This window comes from Alosa sapidissima, chromosome 17 (assembly GCF_018492685.1).
Source record: "Alosa sapidissima isolate fAloSap1 chromosome 17, fAloSap1.pri, whole genome shotgun sequence".
Classification (NCBI taxonomy): domain Eukaryota; kingdom Metazoa; phylum Chordata; class Actinopteri; order Clupeiformes; family Clupeidae; genus Alosa; species Alosa sapidissima.
The window spans coordinates 24,007,794-24,012,793 of record NC_055973.1 but is presented as its reverse complement, the minus strand read 5'-3'; the positions used below and the strand labels follow the sequence as shown (position 1 = coordinate 24,012,793).

The 5,000-nt window shown below is 40.5% G+C and overlaps 1 non-coding gene across 1 annotated transcript; it reads right to left on the bottom strand.

The window, feature by feature from the left end:
* Nucleotides 1–4,527: 4,527 nt before the first annotated feature.
* trnaq-uug lies at nucleotides 4,528–4,600 on the bottom strand. Its single transcript has one exon. It is a non-coding gene; the product is annotated as a tRNA-Gln (tRNA).
* Between the last annotated feature and the right edge of the window lie 400 nt (nucleotides 4,601–5,000).

Below are 5,000 nucleotides of genomic sequence, written 5' to 3'. Positions count from 1 at the left end.
GTGGAGCGTTAGGAATCATTAGATGAATGCGATCATTTATGTTTGGGCCTTTTTTGGGCCTGAAATCACTGATACAACCTTTAAAGAATCCAGAGTTTCTATCCACCTCCTCTCAATCTTCTGATCCGAAGTCAGACATGTTTTCCAGTAGGCCATGTGGTCTTCAAGAGCCCTCCTTTATCCAAACTAATGATGAAACCCATTCTGATGCATTGATTTTTTTTTATTTGAAATGTCATGTAAGTGTCTAAAAGTCTCAAAACGTTTCTGTTTATAAAGTCCAACAAATATAAATCTCTCTGGTCACCATGTCCGATGAAAATAATTTTCCTCTAATGTGGCAAGTGATATAGTTTTAGGGGCTTTGGGCCCGGATGGATTTGCTGACTATGCCACAATGGGCCTTGCACCCAAAGATAATTCATATAATTCACACATCAGTAACCTTAACCCAATAAGGCGCTTAAAGGATAATTCCGGTATTTAGCACTTTGAGTCCCTTTTCTGTTTTGTTTTGGATGAACTAGAGTGGTGGACACTGAAAATTTGATGATGGGTCCTGTGTCGACTTTTCTGACTCATTTTGAATCGCCTTTGACTACTTCAGCGTGGCTGCCTACAGGCATGCACAAACATGTCCTTTAAACAACCCTTAACGTTCAAAACTGCAACTCACCAAGTGGTTAATGGTGTTCGTTGATGTTCCAAAACAAGTAGCGTAGCGAAATACAGTTTCTGTCGTGTTTTATTTGGCATTTTGTAAAATCCCATTGATTTCTGTTGGAAGACTCATTGCACGTTGATATTACTGCGCCACCGGAAACGGGGGCTGTTTACATTTGGTTGTAGTCTTTCCGCGAGACCTTCTTTTACTGTCTATGCTTCAGGCTCAAATATTGAGCGGAAGTTTATACGCGGTTGTGAGGTGTCTGAAAAAATAGCTCCACAATAGCCAATAACACGGCTGGAAATCATACATTGTGCCGATATATTTGATTTTAATAAGCAATGAATGGAAATCAGGCATTAACAACGATAGACAAACATATACGTTACACTAACACACACATGGACGCACAAAAACTGGAAGGGGATGAGGATAGGCAGGGTTGAGGCTTACCTCCAGACACTCACACACAAGCAAAATATATTCACAACCAGTGAAAAGAAGTGACGCAGAGTTAATGGGACCACTACCACACACACACACACACACACACACACGCAACCCAACTACAGTAAAACTTCAAATAATTGCCGAGTCCCTAAGAGACGCCTGTCTCTTTTAAACGCCTGGCGTGGCTACAGGTTTGGGTTAAAGGCCGGTCTCCAGTAGAGGCCTGGTCTGTTTTTTAGTTTCGGGTTGTATTTAATCTTCTAAAACCCGTCAGATCGTCTGTTTAAAGATTCGCAATGACACGAAACCGTTACAGAAAGGAGGTTACAGCAGTGTGAATTAGATGTTGCATGTCGTTACAAGCCGTCGCAAAGCATTCACATGTCTGGTCACAGTTGCAAGGTTTTAGAATGTTGCATCAAGTTGCTGCTCATCTCGTTGCGAATCTTGGGTGTGATTTGGGATTAAGTATGGCGCAGACTGCGCACGTTATGATTAGATGGCATTAAAAGCCTGCTGTCGGGAAAAGCTACAGTAGAGTTCCAAATTGTATAACTTTTTTTCCAATATGAACTATGCCTATATGTCCGACTTCGTCATCGTTAAATTCATCCCTTGTGTTTAAAATTTGCGGATAGGCCGATGGTAAGCTTGTTTTTATGCTGGCAACAAAACCAGAACGGTTCGCGAACGTTATTCTTTATTCTAAATGCCATGGCGATAAAGAGAAAGAAGTCAGAAAAGGAATTTACCTTAGACTAGGCTATATCAGAGCCTGTCTACGGACATTCTCTGGCTATATAACCTACTGAAATAGGTTTATGATGTAAAGTCAAGTGCGCTTCTAGGGACTGGTGTGTGCGCACACAGTTTTTATTGATGAGTCAGAGTGGCAAGTGCTGCGCATAGTTGCAGTGGAATGTGGCTGCCCAGGGCATTATAAAACTTCTCACGCTTAGACCTACTCATACACGGCGGTGAAATGGCGTATTTAGCTGTCTAAATTCGAATCATATGCTGGGGGAGAAATCGTCGGACATCCATGATTATTTTGTTATTCAGCACCCCTGGTCAAAAATATGTTTCCCGCGTGCCTGGAAGTAGGCTATGATTTGAATGTAGACTGTTGTCAAATTTGGCAAATACAAAACGGGAGAAACAATATGGTTCATGCTCTCTCATGCTGTTTCATTGGTGCTGAAAAGAAGGGAGAATGAAACATTAAGCATGTTCCACTTTTGCATAAATAATTCCTGAACGGTTTTAGTCAGGGCTGATAATGCAACTGTATTTGACAAAGGACCGATATAGGCTATTTGCTAGTGACAAAATATGAGCTTTCAGTGTGATACGATCTCTTTGTAGATTACGTTTAATTAAATGTGTTTCATCTGTTCTGGCTATGCTATTTGGATCTTACTGTATCTCACTCAATGAAGAACATCTCAACACTAAATGAATGATGATCCGTAATTGTCATCAGACATTCAGTGTGTTTGAAATAATTAATTTGATAATATTTTCCATCTTTGCAGAGGAAAAGTTTTGTGTAAAGGGAATTAAAGGCCTGTCTCATATAGACGCCTGTCTCTAATACTAGCCGGTGCCGTTTGGCAATTTGGGAAAATAAAAGCCCGGGCTATTATTTGGAGTTTTACGGTAAACAGGTTAAGAAACACAAAATACAGTACTGGTCAGGGACCTTGATGGCCCTGGCACTAGAGATCTACAGTTATAAAAGTGATGGGTCATATGAACACAGGACAAACAGAATACACCATATAAACCAATACTCTAAAAATGAGGCTGCCGACACTGAGGATCAGCAGCACTATGGAGGGCCTCCGTTAGTGGTACAATGAAATCAGACGTAAAGAAAAAAATAATAAAATGGTATTAAAATGGGCCAAACGCTGTCATGCTGGGTATCGGCAGCTCTACACAATGGCCTCCATCCAGTGGCAAGCCTAAAAGGAAACAGACAAATTCATAAACAAAATAAACAAAAACAAACTCAGTTGCATCAGTCAGGCTACTCTGACACTCAATGTATACATCAGACAATTGCGACATACATTCAGTCATTCATTCACTCGGATGTACACCGCACACACAAAGACGAAGGACACAGAACACAGTCCAATCCAGCTGGCAAGCGACGCTAGCCACGAACGTTGTTATGTGCATGTTGGTGAAACAGCGGTCGGCAAAGCAGCAGTACGTTCAGGTGATAGTAGGACCAGTGTAATGGTTGCCGCTCCCTTGTGCTAACTGGCCATCCCTGCTACACATAAAATACTTGATTAAAACCCCATAATATCAGGGAGAAATAAAATCAGTAATAAAGGCGACCATTCAAGCAAGGTCTTATTTCACAGAGCCCAGGTAGCGTGACTGGTGTGACAGGACATACTGAAACTTTCCCTAGATCGTTATGAAATGGATAACGTACCACAGTATATGACACACGCTTGGCAGGTGGAAGACCAAAACAAGGTATTCTATAAAGAGGAAGTGCTAGGTAGCCTAACAGAAACATGGAGAGCGCCATCATACCTGCGGCTATGACGAATGTCAGAGAGGCAAAAACGGAACATGCCTTTGACGTCTGGACATTCTGGATTTACATAGAGGCACACCCATAGTGGTTGGCTCACATCTTGTTACAGAGAGCCATTCACAATGCAGCAGTCAAAGCTCAAATGAGAAGTGGACACGCTTCTGAAACGCTTTTTTTAGACAATTCCTCCAAGCTAATGATAAAATCAATTCACGTAACTCTCACTCACTCACAAGGTGAATTGAGGCAATCTTATCTTAAATAGATAATGTTATGCAAGTGTCTAAAGATCTGTATTTCGACCATGAAGGGACTCAAAACCCTTAATCTTCTGATCTGAAGTCAGATGCCATATCCATTAGGCCACGTGGTCTTCAAGGTATCAGTTTTAAGACAGTTTTTCGAATCTGATGATAATCAATTCAGGTCTTTTAAGGGAATCTTATCTTGAATATATAAGTGTCTAAAGATTTATATTTCAACCATGAAGGGACTCGACACACAATCTTCTGATCCGAAGTCAGGTGCCTTATCCATTAGGCCATGTGATCTTCGCGAACAAGTTGTACAATTCATCACAGCTAATAATGAAATGAATTTATCTCTATATAGAAGTATCACCTGAAATGTTTTGTAAGTGTCTAAAGACTACTTTTTCGACCACGAAGGGACTTGAACTCTGAATCTTCTGATCCGAAGTCAGAGGCCTTATCCATTAGGCCACTTGGTCTTTCTCGATCTCTTTTTAAAACAATTCATCCAAACTAATGATGTAATCAATTCATTTCTATATAGAAGTTTCACCTGAAATACGCTGATATGTTATGTAAGTGTCTAAAGATTTGTATTTCGACCACGAAGGGACTCGAACCCTCAATCTTCTGATCCAAAGTCAGACACCTTATTCATTAGGCCACGCGGTCTTCACAAAAAACATATAAGACAATTCATCAAAGGTAATGATGAAATAATTTCATATCTCTATAGAAGTTTTAACTGAAATACGCTGATATGTTATGTAAGTGTCTAAAAATTTGCATTTCGACCACGAAGGGACTCGAACCCTCAGTCTTCTGATCCGAAGTCAGACGCCTTATCCATTAGGCCACAGGGTCTTCTCCATCTCTTTTTTATACAATTCATCCAAACTAATGATGTAATCAATTCATTTCTACATAGAAGCTACACCTGAAATACGCTGATATGTTATGTAAGTGTCTAAAGATTTGCATTTCGACCACAAAGAGACTCGAACCCTCAATCTTCTGATCCGAAGTCAGACGCCTTATCCATTAGGCCACGCTGTCTTCACAAACAACTTAT